This window comes from Lissotriton helveticus, chromosome 4_1, assembly GCF_964261635.1.
Source record: "Lissotriton helveticus chromosome 4_1, aLisHel1.1, whole genome shotgun sequence".
Taxonomy (NCBI): domain Eukaryota; kingdom Metazoa; phylum Chordata; class Amphibia; order Caudata; family Salamandridae; genus Lissotriton; species Lissotriton helveticus.
This window is the reverse complement of record NC_136063.1, coordinates 1,863,338,483-1,863,352,583: the sequence shown is the minus strand read 5'-3', so window position 1 is coordinate 1,863,352,583 and position 14,101 is coordinate 1,863,338,483.

The following is a 14,101-nucleotide window of genomic DNA, read 5'->3' as shown; positions in this document are numbered from 1 at the left end:
TCTGCTGTGTTATGGACACACATTAGGATGTTTTAAATTGTTGTCGCTTTTTAACCCACAGATCCCTTGATATGAGGAAGTGCCTTGTATGGGTTTGTGTGAATGCCCTCTTAGCACATTTCTGAACGCTAGACACCTGCTTAGCATAAAAGTGTGCAATGGTATCATCACCAGACAAGCAACAACGTGTTATTGGGTCAACATCCTGATGAAAAAAAGCGATTTCACCTTGTTTGGCCCTAGAATAGGGCCGAACACGCAGCCCTTACAGATACTGGAGTCCCCTTGACCATTCCTATGGCATCTTTTTTTTGTTTTTTGATGTTGCCACAAGACACCATAATAAATAGTGTAGTCAGGGATCCTTGTAGGTAATTTTATTTCACGCTCCACCCTCCCTGGTGGTTTAAGGTGGAGCCCGCCCAGTACAGTCTGCACCTCGGTGAGAACTCGAGCACGAAGCTGTATTTTCCAGTGGGTGAGCGTCCTGTTATCAAAAAGGAAAAGCCCTAGTGTGTAAGGTGTATGAGAGACAACTTAAACTGGTTTTAGTGAGTCCTCTCTTTTGTGATGTATATTTGCATGACATTATGTAGGCTCTGCATAGCAACGGTCGTACATGGGATAAACTTCTCAAAGTCAGTTTTGTTCTGCATGAAAAGCTCTTATAACATGCCCTTTAAATCGCAGTTAGTACTAAGGAGGTGCTATTGTTTTCTCCAAAATAATAAGGCACCAAAAACGTCCCTGTCCTCTAAGACACGCTGAATATGTATGTTTGTGTTGTGCGAACTGTGGCATGTGGTTTTATGTTTCAGATCATTTGCAGTGTGACACCAGTGCAAGAGCTGTCCTACAACCTGCTGTATTTCAGGCTCCCAGCAGACTGGATTACAGAGCAAGAACGAATATTGTGATAAGATACATGGCTCACTCCAGCTGCCTTAGTAAGTTAAAGAGCTAAACAGCTGTGGAAACGGCCCCAGGCGTCAGTCTGAGCTAACCACACTGGCAGAGAAGGAAAGAGCTCTCTCTTTGACCTGGTGTGCCATCAGCTGTCTTACTTCATCTCCAGCCCCATCCATGAACCATGTCAAACCAGGAATCTGCCCTTGAGGTCTCTCTTCTGCAGTGCAAACTTCCAGTGCGCTTATTTTACGCACACTGCACATGGTGTCGTAAAACGTTCTGTGTTCGAATGCTACTCCTACCTTTACTACAACCATAAACATGCTTTGCAAATTGTGCCCTTATACTCTGCAATGTTATATATCGTAAGGAGATGTTAATAGAATTTGAGGGAATCAAGTTTGTTTAGGGTATAAGAAATGCGCTTGAAGAGGACATTCACACACTTGTTAGTGCTAAACTTTGAAAAGGTCCTCTCTCTGGGTGCAAAGTCCGGGTGCAGTGCTCTGCATGCACATTAGGTCCTTCCATGCATAGCTTGTATTCCTGTATGTTGTGAAGTAAGCTGCAACATGGGGTATTTTATATACTATTTGCAAATATTTGTTAGTGCCCAATTATAATATTGCATCCAGTGTCTATTTAACCTAATGAACACGGAGAGAAGCAAAGTTTTAATTATATTTTTTATATGTCCTTATATATTCTGTTGCTGGAAGACAGCACACCTCCTGCCTTTGTAGTATAACAACACACTTTTGATAGAAGTCCAGTAGATTTATTTTAGACTCGGACTCGGAGAGTAGCCGTGATCGTGACTTACAAACACTACTTACAATTAAAATTGCGATCCATTTCCTATTTCAGTTTCAAAGCCTTCTTCGAGCCACCTTTCTCCCCTGATGAAACCTGCATTAAAGAGATCCGACAAGTGGACTGTACTCACTAGCCCAGCATTACCTAACTGTTAATACTCCGAAGAGTGGAGTGACATTTCTCCCAGAAGAATGGGCTACCATACCTGTGTCAAACACCTTCTCCATGGGGTGGAAATATAAATGTGTGGAGTGGTGTGGCTCACTGGTTAGAGACGGCAGACCCGGGGGCAGAGGACGGCCCGGGACCAGGGTTCAATTCCCGACGCGGCAGGGTCTCGGACCAGGGTCAACAGACTCGATAATTCTCGCCTCGGTGCCTACTCTAACTAGGGATCACACTCGACAACTCTGGGCATTAGCTTGCCTCATCTCCACAACGGCCCCCCACATACGCCAGGGATGCCTGGTTTCACCTTGGAGATACCCAGTAGGGACCATCTCACAGGGAAAGCCAGGACGGGTTCCTCAGCGGTCTACAGCGCAGAGATACTCCTTCGGGAGTCGATTCTAGCGCTTTAGAAACCCACAATCAATCAATCAATCAATCAATCCATGGAAGCTTGGAAAGGGCATGAAAGTAGGGTTCTTTTCAGTCTAACACAGTAGATGGTGTATGCTTGCAGAATAATTTTTTTTATCTTCTCTGCCTACAGAAGTATAGACTGATATATTTTTGTGCTTTTTGAAATCCCCTCCTTTGCTAAAGTTGTTTCTCAAAAATACGCTTCTGTATTCCAAGATATGTAGCTTTTGCCAATCATGCAAACTTCTTTTTTTCCAGATTCAGTTTGAGTATGCGCACTTCATTAAACATGAAAAGAAGCAAGCAAATGGAAAGGTTTGCAAAAATTCATGAATATTCTCAAATTTGAGTAGTTGGAAAAGTGACTTTAAGCAAATGCAGAAAAAGGCAAGCCCTTCTTTTAAATGAAAACAGTTCATCCATTTTATGGAGCAGTCGCTGTCTACAGAGCACAGAAATGGTTATGGTGTCGTTCGTTGTCATATGAGAGTGACAGGTCATAGGTCTGCCACACTTCCTTCATGCAGTTATTGGCTGTCTTCATGTGTTTGGTGCTACAGATTACGGGGCATATTATCAAGAACGGCGTTACAATTATCGCCGCTTTAGCGGCAGCAAACTGCCGCTAAAACAGCGATAATGGGCTTGATAATATGTCCTTTTGAATTCCCATAGCAGCCCAGGTTCTGGTGTTAACCTGGGCTGCTTTGAGAATTCACAAGGGCATATTATCAAGCCCATTATCGCCGTTTTAAAAGCGGCGATAATTTTATCGCAGTTCTTGATAATATGCCCCTACTTTCGTCGAAACTTGTATTAACCGCTCACATGTCTCTTTATTTGAGAGTTGAGTTTCCCTTTAAGAAAGTTGATGAGTAGCCTAATTGAAAGACCATTTTGCAGCAGAAGGAGGTGGTAGGATTACTTCCTTTTTTTCATTGGTTAATAGGGAGGAAGAACCACACCGCTAAACTGAGCCAATTTATCCTCTGTTAACGCCCATATCCTGATAGATGTCCGAACAAACTGCCTTCATCGTTTGCCTTACATAGCACTGCTGCTAGTGCTTTGTGGTCTTCCTTTACTCAAGTTTTGCACAACTGATCGCAAGACCAATGAGACGCAAAAGCCAGCGTGAATTTCATACACATTGGAAAGGCTCCTGTGTGGAGCTCTGCCTCCTGCAAGCACCTGCACAGCCTCCATGAGGACGCCTGTAAGCAAAACATGCACACATCATAGAGGAAACCACCCTTCAAAGCAGATTCCGGCAGTCAGCTCAACATCTGTACAGAATTGCGCATTATAGGCATCACATACCGATTCTTTGTTCTTTTTAATGCATAAAGTTGTCTTCCCTATGGAATTCTATATGTTCTATATCTACAATGCATCCATTACTACTGGCAAAGTTAAGTTATGAAATTGAAGAACGGAAGATAAAAAATCATTTCTAAACACTGCTGCTTTTTGTATGTATACAAAATGATTTATTTTTATATTAATATTGCATTAATAAATAGCACCACTAAACTCTTGATGGTTGTCTTTAATTGTTAAAGAAAAACATGTTTGGGATAAATTATATCCATTTAGCAATATTTCTCTCGAATGTGACCGTAGTAAGAAGAACCTGAGGTTCGTAATTAGCATAATACATGTTTAAAGCAGGAATCACTGACCACTGTCTAGCCTTCATCAGCAAACGTTTAAGAAGGGTGAGAGCACTTCAAGTGACTGGATAACATCCAGTGCTCGGATACACAGCCCTACTGTGATGGGAGCATAAGGACGGCTTTTTTCGGTGTGAACTGCCTGCCAGTGTCCTACCTTCCCATTCACAGTTATACAGGGTGAGAAACCTGGCTGTTTTTCTCACATTAAACTAAAAGCAGCCAACATTGCCAAGAAATTTATGAAGCAGTCATTTGTGATTTAAGACCCCTGAAATACACTGAATGTAATCGGGACATATTTTATTTGATAGGTTTCAAAAACATTGTTTTGTGTCTTCTATTTAAAGTGTACACTTTGATGGTCTGGGTGTAGATGTATTCCGAAAGTGAGGTTTATCAGGTGTACTAGGTGGGGTTATCTGCAAGTCGGTGCGGGGGGGGGGGGGGGAGGGGAGGGGGAGAGACACATGGTCAGAATGGATAATAATTCTCAAAAACAGAGCAGGCGTTTTTTTTAATTAACATATCCCCTGTGAGTGTACACAAATGTACGTCTAGACCTACATTTTCAAGTACAATAAAGGTAATGCTAATGTTCAGCTCTGTGGATATGACACGTCTAGTAGATTTGTTTGTAGATTTGTTTGTTTTTTCTTCTTGACAAAACATTTCTGGACATGAACTCTCTCCATACTAAAACTTTAAATATTAATTACTATATTGTGATAGAAGGAAAAACAAAATTAAGCATACCAATCTAACATAAAATAATGTATTTCTGACAGATATGTGACTTTCTTGAATAATTTAAAAGCGAGAATACCATTTTATAACACGTATAGCTTGATTTCTAGAGACGTGTGACAAAACCTATATTTGAGAATGATATATTTAAAGGTAAGACTTTTGGTATTTGTGAGGAATAATAACTGTTACCATCTCTACCCTAATGCATGCCAAATATATGCTTCATTCCATTCCAGTTGAGTGTTGGGTTTATTAAGATTTTGGTCATCACAGTAAATGGGGTAATTCAAAGTTTATGAAATAGTGGTAGATGTACACCAAAAGCGTAGGCTGTGATTAGACTGTTTGAATTGATATTCTGCATGCAACCAGGGTATCGCTGTCTGATCCACCAGTGTAATAGCAAAATAGGAGTAGAAATCGTTTTCCCGCCGGGTAACGTCCCCCGATTGACGACCAAAAAGTCCAGAAGGGAGGTTCATCCAATGTTAGTCAGTAGATAGACAATGATAGTCGTTAAGTAATGTTCAGTCAACACTGTAGTTTCAAATCAAATTCACATTCCTTCAAAAGGATAGTTGTTCAAACCCGATGGTTGTTCAAACCCAATGCACTTCCGGTGAACCCTTCGTCAGGGGAAATTATGTCTGAAAAGTAATGAAACGGAAAACTGTGGATGTAAAACAAGCTCATAGATACATCGTCGTGGCCACACACTTTTTGGAGTCCATGCATAGCCAGTCAACTTCGATTCCTGGTACTATAGACTGTGGACATATGTGAAGGTTGAAATAATCATAAATATCTTCTTCAAAGAAAAATCTTTTGGACAAAACTGTTGGATACCATCATACCGAATGGACTCAACGACCGCAATTAATTCAGTTGTTTCCTTTAATCGAAATGACTTGCCTTACCTCTATCTCATGGTAATAGTTAGAATGGTGCTAACCCTCTATTTCCCCCACTTCACCTTGTCTCTTTCTCCGATATCACTCTATTATCTTCCCCTACCTCCTTCACCTCTTAACTTTCTCAACTTTCTTCCAAGTGTCTTTGTTTATTCCCCCCTCTTTCTCCCCTCATTTTTCTCTCCTTTCTTACACACTTTTTACCCCATTCTGACTTTTTCTACTATTAGTAGCAGCTTCTTTCTGCCTCTTTATTACCCTCACTCGCTTTATCCATTTGATTGAGCTTATTTAATGTTATTGTGATTGAAATTTCAAGATGGCCTACATTTTCACACCTAGTTTCCTGTTTGGATTTAGTTAGCTTTCACTCTTCTTCGTAAACTGTTGCCCGCCTTTCTAATGTTCGTTTTTATTTTTATTTTTGTATGATGATTTATATATCAGTTCTTACTAGTTCTTTGTGCATTTGGGGCTCGACTTCCGGGATACTTTCTATTTCTATTTCTGTGCTCACTCACGTCGCACATGCATTTGTCTTCAAACACGGGAAACATTTTGAATACCGTAATGGAGGTAAGATTGCTTGTTAATATTTGCACTTTGTTATCCTCTGCATGTTCTATCCGCACCCGCAGTTGCCATACAAATTCCCTACATGAAACACACTGTCTATGCTGGTTTCACGATAAGAACCATTCTTACTTACAGTTATCCTGATTCGTTTACCTCTAAGAGCGTTGTACCTTTTATTCATGTCTTTTGAAGGTTGTATATGGCATGCATCGTTGACTCCATTCCAGTCACTAATTTCACTTTAGTCACGCCAGTTCAGCCATCAATCCTTTACACATATTTCTCTAGTTTTTACGTCATTTTTACAATTTTTTCTCACTTGGTTCACTCTCCACTGGTCAATTAATTTTTTTATCTTTTCATTTTCTCATCAATTACAATGCACTATGATGAGGTGCTTCGCCACTCAACCCCCTGATGTATCTATGAGCATGTTTTACATCCACAGTTTTCCGTTTCATTACTTTTTGGACATTATTTCCCCTTACAAAGGGTTCACTCACAATGCATTGGGTTTGAACAACCATCATGTTTGAACAACTATCTTTTTGAAGGACTATGAATTTGATTTCAAACTACAATGTTGAATAAACTTTACTTAATGACTATCATTGTCTATCTGCTGAGTAACATTGGATGAACCTCCCTTTGGGAGTTTTGGCTGTGAAATCGGGGGACGTTACCCGGCGGGATAACGCTTTCTACTCGTAATTCAAAGTTTGTCAGCAATGTGTGTGTATGTAGTGGGTTCTGATAGAATGGGGTCTGTACATGACAGTTAGACCTGGCATCATTGTTGTGGTTTTCCCTTTCTTTTTGCCTCTACTTCATGTATTTTTGACAGTGTGATGGACTTCATTTTTTGCTGGTTTAGGTACTTTGGGCACTTTGCCACTGCTGATCAGTGCCAAAGTGTGAGTTCTCCTTGTGTAAATGGTGATTATGATTGTTTATCCATGTTTGGCATATTTGATTTACTAGCAAGTCCCTAGTAAAGTGCATTGAGTGTGCCAGGACTTGTAAATCAAAAGCTACTAGTGGTTGGTTTTGCAGCAGTGGTATTGCCTCCCACGTGAGTAGTCCTGTAAAATGTGTCTCAGACCTGCCACTGCAGTGTCTGCACGTGCAGTTTTTAACTGCCATGTCGACCTGGAAAGTGCACCCACTTGCCAGCCCCTAACCGTCCTTCTTTATACATGTAAGACACCCCAAAGGTAGGCCGAAGGCAGCCCTGTGTACCGGGTATATGAAAGGTAGGACATGTACTGGTGTGTGCTACAAGTCCTGATAGTGAAATACTGTGTATTTCGTTTTTCAAAATTGAAAGACTGTCTGTCCCATAGGTTAACATGGGAGCTGCCTTGTAACATCTTACAAGCAAAACTTTCCTTTGGGACAAGATGGAGAAATGGAGTTTCAGTTCTCTGAACTCAGAATTTAATAACACACCTTTTAGTAAAGGTGGATTTTAAATTGTGTGTTGGAAAATGTCACTTTTAGAAAGTGGGCATTTTCTAGCTTTACTATTCTGTGAGGCTTTGACTGTTTATAAATTCACCATCTGGTTTTGGAGTGATTGGAGCTGAGGATGCGTATTCACACTAGACAGTCACAAGGGGGGCTGAGGTGTGTCCTGCCTTTCCTGGGTGACTCATAGCCAGGCTGAATAGACCTTTCTGCATTCAGAGTGGTGGGAGGAGTTTTCACTAGGAGCTGAATAGGCTGTGTCTTCTTTGCACAATGCTGTCTCCACCCACTGTGGTCAAGCAGGATCAGGGAGGACAGAACTGGTTTTATTGAGCTAAGAGACTCCTCAAACAAAGACTACAAAGAGAAATTGGGGTATAAGTATTAGACCTAAAACCCGGGAAGTTTAGATTACTTCTGGAATTAAGAGGGACCTCTGCCAAGGAGGAAGAGCTGTGCTGTAAGGAGGACTACTGCCCCTTGGCTGTATGGTGCTTTGCTGGTCTGACCTGCAGTTGCTGCTTCTGCTAAGGAGAGAATACAGGACTTTGCTTTTAAACCTGCTTGAGAAGATCCTCCAAGGGCTTGTGTGTGCATGCCTCCTTTTCTGAAGTCTCAGGGACACAAAGACTTCAGCCACAACTTCCTGGAACTCCACTGCTAGAAGTTATGACCAGCCAGGTGGTGCCACTTCCAGTTCTATGCCCCTGGAGGTTGTTCCTGCTACTGGAAGCCTTGAAAGTCTGAAAATCGATGCTTCACTCTCTTAGTGGCTGTTTATTTTAATGCAGCACCACTTTGTGGGAGAAAATCCCAACGCACAGCCTTGTGCAGCCAAAGAAATTGATGCTGCACCTGCCTGCAGCCCGACAAACCACTGCACGCTGAGTCCTGTGCACTGATCTCGAGATCACTGCACCGACTCCGACACAGGCCCTGCTGTGCGGCTAAAAGAATCCACGCATTGTTGGGCAACGGCTGAAGATATCAGCGCAGCACCTGTGTGACCGCCTCTGCATTGACCTCCAGCGTGTCCAGATTTCCACTCATAGCACCTGTGCGCCGAATCTACATCAACGCTGGGGCTACAGTAAGAAACCAATGCATTACCTCCTTGCACAGTAAGAAACCGACACATCACCTCCTCTCCAGTAAGGAACTGAGGTTTCCTCTCCCTGCGTGGCCCGAAGGAAACGATCCATCACCTCCCCTGGAGCAAGGAACCGATGCGTCTTCCTCCCTGCATGTAAGAAACCAATGCATCACTTTCCCAGCGCCTGTTTTGCTTGTGATCTTTTTTTAATTTGTGTTTATTGACAGCTTGTAATGGAACAATAGACATTTGTCCCCACAAAAGTACACAGAAGGATATCAACATACATATCAGTACAAGCAATTTTGTTTGATAAAGCCATAAAACTGTCTAGTAATTGAAAAATACAACACCTAAACCCCCTCCCATCCCCCCTCCACCCGGCACTGTAGATTTGTGTTATGAACTCCAAGCATCTTATACTTCTCGATAGCGACAATTGCTCTTGTCGATGTGAGCCGACCACGTTCCCGGGCCTTCATAATATGCCAACAACTTACTAGTACCGTGAATCTATTGCAAATCAGGGTTACCTAGTAGGTATATTGTAAGTGGCACTCAGAAGTCCTTGGGGCGCAATGTTTCAGGTAGTTCCTCCGCTTATACTTCTAACTGCTCCAACCAAAGACTAAATCCCAAACCCAGCCTTTCAAAGTTGGAGCCGTTTTTGCTCCCCAGCATTTCGCCACCACCCGCTTTGCAAGAAGAGTCGATACAGCTACCAGTCGCCGATTGCATGGCTTGAGGGGCTTCACCCATCCCAATAAACACACTTCAGCCGAACATGCCACCGGTTCCATCACAACGTCCTTGAGCATTTTCGTAGCCTGTATCCAGAATGTATGAACTCTGGCACAGCTCCAGGCAAGATGCAGAAAGTCCGTATTATCCTGCCCGCACCTCACACAGCATGCGCTCTCCCGCAGCCCATATCCTTTTAACTGGAGTGGTGTATAATATAGCTGGTGCAGAAATTTAAAGTGTATGATGCGGAGATTGCAGTTCGCCGTTAGTGTGCAGCAGAATCGCCAAACCTCCGGTGTTAGGGAGTCTCCTAATATGGTATATGTAGGAGAGTAGGGTCTGCTTTCCTATGGTCACCCCACTTTTTGCTTTTTGCTTCACTGTTTTTCGACTTAGATGTGGCTGTGGGCCTGCTAATCAGACCCACAGCCCTGCTGTTCTCTCTCTAAATTCACACCATGTACTTTAGGTACATCACCAATTGGGATTTGGGTCACTCTTGTGAGTCACTGTACAGAGTACTATAGGTACCCTGGGAATAGGTGCACCCAAGGCCTACCAGGGGCTGCAGCATATCTTTTGCCACCCCTGGCTGGCCATCCAAACTGACACAACTGGCTGATCACTCAGCTGGGGCAAGGTCGTGTAATCACCCCTTGCTTAGATATAGTATACCTATATCTTACCTTATATACAGACACATATGCACCTATAAGTCACTCCAATGGCAGACCTTAACAATCCTGAAGGCAGAGTGCTTGGTTTTATGTGAGATGGTGCTCTAGCATGAGCTGAGCCTGTCTGCAGCTTTCGGAACCATGTCCTTATAGCTGTTCTATGATATAGCCATACCATATACTCTTAAGTGCATTATGAACCTCGCGGTTAAATGCTAACTTTTGTTTGGCTTTATCAAAACATGTCGTGTAAGGTGTCATATGCTTTGGAAGACTACCCCCTTGCCAGTTCTGGTGACGGGGGTAGAATTCCACCCTTCTAGAGGGAGAAGACATGTTGTTCCTACTAATCCCGGTTAAAGTTAACTAGAGCCTCAGCATCACAAAATGGATGCTGCTGCCACAGACACAAGTCTGACCTCCTGCTGCTGGGAGTCCTTCCAGCGAGGGGGGCTTGGACAATAGGTTTCCTGTCTTGGGAGGTGCTAGCACCACCCCAGACAGGCCATAGTGTATTGGGGCAGGGAGGGCTGAATGAAATGAGACACTGCCTGGGGCACACTAGATGTCCCATGCATAGTCCAGTTCAAACCGGTGCTGGGGCACTCCAGCCCCAGCTCTGGCGTGAAACTGGACAAAGGGAAAACCATCCCCTTCCTGGGTCCCACCCATAGGAGTGACTTAGCAGGGAATCCAGCCCCTAAATTTGGTATACAGGTAGGAGCTGAGTCCCAAGACTTTAGATTTATCCTGACTGAAACTCTGAACTGAAACTCTGCACATTCGACGATCTACTTTGCAAGAAGACGACTGAAGAATCTCCCTTGTGGTCAAGGAGTGACCACCCTATGCAAGCAGGCACCATCAAGGGATCAACAGTTTGCTTTTTCGACGCTCCCGCCGGAGCCCGAGCACAGAGCCTGACAAGACCCAGACTTCCAGACTCCCAACAGCTCGATCCACAGTCACAGCAGAGCTGAGACCCGTGGAGGCGACGAGTGATGTGGGACCGGCCATCTTGGAAAGCCAGCGAATTTCTTTCCGTGCAACTCCTGAGGCACCCTCGAAGTTGTGCATTGGGGATTGAGAAGCCCCAGCCTCGAGCACCAACTGCACCGAAGATCAGCCCTCCACACTCCACGAGTTCTGCGTGGGGCCCTTCTGAATTATCCTGCTCAACGCGTCTGTCTTGTCACTTGCCCGTTGGCTAGTGGCCTCTGTGACGACGAAACCTTTGAATTACAATGCTGGTCTGGTTGCTCCTGACTGGCCCCTGCTTCCCTGAAAAGGAGAAGCCCATTAGACCTTGCTGGTCTGATCTAGAAGCCATCTTCGTTTCCTGCGTGGGTTGCCTTTGACAAGGCTTGTTGAGTCAATCCGGAAGTCGACACCGCCGACAGCGAGATCCTTCGTGGGACAGTCCGTATCCAGCTCCTGGTCATCGTCGACACCTCCTGGTCCATGTGGCTGCAGAGACAAGCTACACGACATCACCTGATTGCTTCGCGACATCGCCTGGTTCCATCCTGGTCACTGGCTAGTGATCCAGACTCTGTCCCCTCTGCTTTCAGGTACTCTTCATCCTCGGGATCCAACCGGACACTTCTCTCCTGGTCGCCTGCAGCATCTTTCTCCAAGGCTCCATAGGAATCAGCGACGAAACCCGACACACTTTGACACCTATGCACCCGCTTCCTGTGGGTGAGGTAACGCGAGTATTTTGGTACTCCTGTGGGTATTGACTATCCTAGTGTCCTAGTTTCAAGTAGCGTTTCCCTAGTCCATCCGGAAGTGTCCTAAAAGAACTAGTTTCCATTTCTTTAGTTCCCATTATAACTCTATAGTAACTCGCGTGCGTGTAAAGACACTGCATGCGCATCCCGTGGGCCTCCTGCTCCCTATCTTTTGGTAGTACAGTGTAGCCCCAGCGATTCTCCAGGCCCTAGGTCTTTCCTTTGTTCGTGACGTGGTTCTTATACCACTATTTTAGTATATGGTTCGACGTGCCCCTAGGGCATTACTGTATTTTGTGCAACTTATTGTATGTTTATTAAGTATCTTGTTATGTGCTTGTGCCTCTGACCTCATAAAGAGTTCAGAGGATTAATTTAGTAATACATACATATATATTTTATATATATCCTGTGTGGTGTCCTTTCATTTGGTATTAAAGGGATGGACTGGTGCAAGGTGCTCACTAGAATAGTGAACATCATAAACCAGGCCAACTTCTCACAGTATACCATTTCGTGTATGAGGGAGATTCGAGAGGCTCCCGTTCTCTAAGGGATGCAATATACAGCTTAGTAATCAGACCCTGCCGTTCTTCGCCTGCCAGCGGCGCCTGCACCACTAGCAGTGGTTTTGGCTCCTCTGGTAAGTCCGGATAGATTGTTCTAATCGCCTGCCGTACTCGCACATACGTGAACCCCAGCATCATCCCCTGGGTCTGTGCACCACGTACCTCCATAAGCAACCTTAACCTACAGTTTACATATTGGTCACCCAACTAGGTAATACGTGCAGCCCTCAGTGTTTTCAAGGCGGCCCGCTCTCGCATCGTGGATATCTTTGGGTTAGCTGCAATCGGGAGCTTCGGAGCATAAAGATAAGGTAACTGCGCTCTCGTTGAGAGCATCGTCCAAGCCCACGCCGTACATTGGACAGGGCTGATCACAGTCATTTGCCCTCCATCCCCACCAGTTAGGGCAGCCGCTACTAGCTGAATCGGGAGAACCGAGTCTGCCTCCACTGCTACGTGAGGTTGGAACCGCTGCGGAAAATACCAAAAATTAGCAAACTACGCCCGTGCACATAGGTAGTAAAGCCTCAAGTCAGGCTTCTCAAAGCCACCCTGCTCGAACGGTTGTACCAACACTTTCCAGCTCCACCGTGACTTCCATCCTCCCCACATACAAGTAAACACAGCAGATTGAAGTATGTGAAACAGTGCAAGATTGAGGCGGATAGGAATATTAACAAACAGATAAAGCAGTTTTGGCAATATCGCCATTTTAATAACTGCAGTACGATCCTCAAGGGAGAGCGGCAGTCACAACATGGCCGTAATTCATAGATATTACCACCTCGGGATCGCGGTGTAGCCAGATCCCCAGGTATTTCACTGGGTCAGTCGACCATGTTAACGGAAAGTCCAGATCCACTTCCTGCATGCCTGCCATCAACGAAAACACTGTCGGCATCGCCCAGTTTATGCCCAAGCCAGAGTAGTACTCAAATTTCACGTACTCCTGCAGTAGTTCAGGGAGGTACGTGGCGGGTTCCCGGACATATAACAATATATCGTCGGCATATAACGAGACCACCAACGGACGTTGTCGAAAGCACAACGCCACCTCCGCATGTCGCTGACGGAGTTTACAAGCTAAGGGTTCCAGCGCTAACGCAAAGAGCATTGGCAAAAGAGGGCATCACTGTTGCGTGCCATGCTGTATGGCAAAAGTGTCAGAGACACACTCATTCATGCGTACTCTCGCCACCGGCTCATTGTACAGTAGCTTGAGCCATTTAATAAAAAATGGTGGCAGACCCATCCAGATCAGGACGGTAAACATGTTTCCCTATAGAAATGAGTAGAATGCTTCAGCTGCGTCAAGCAGCACTGCGACTGCCTGGAAGTCCGACCCGAAATAATGCAGTGTGGCGAACACCGTGTGGAGATTATGAGTCATGGAGAGGGCAGGAACGAAACCCGACTGATCTGGGAGGACCAATTTAGGGATGAGGGGCTGAAGCCTACTAGCTATCATTTTAGCCAAAATGTTGGCGTCTATATTTATAAGCGATAAAGTGCAATAAGAATCACAACAATTTGCCTCTTTGTCTGGCTTGAGAAGCATAACTATTAGTGCCTCTTGCAGGGATGCAGGTAATGTCCCA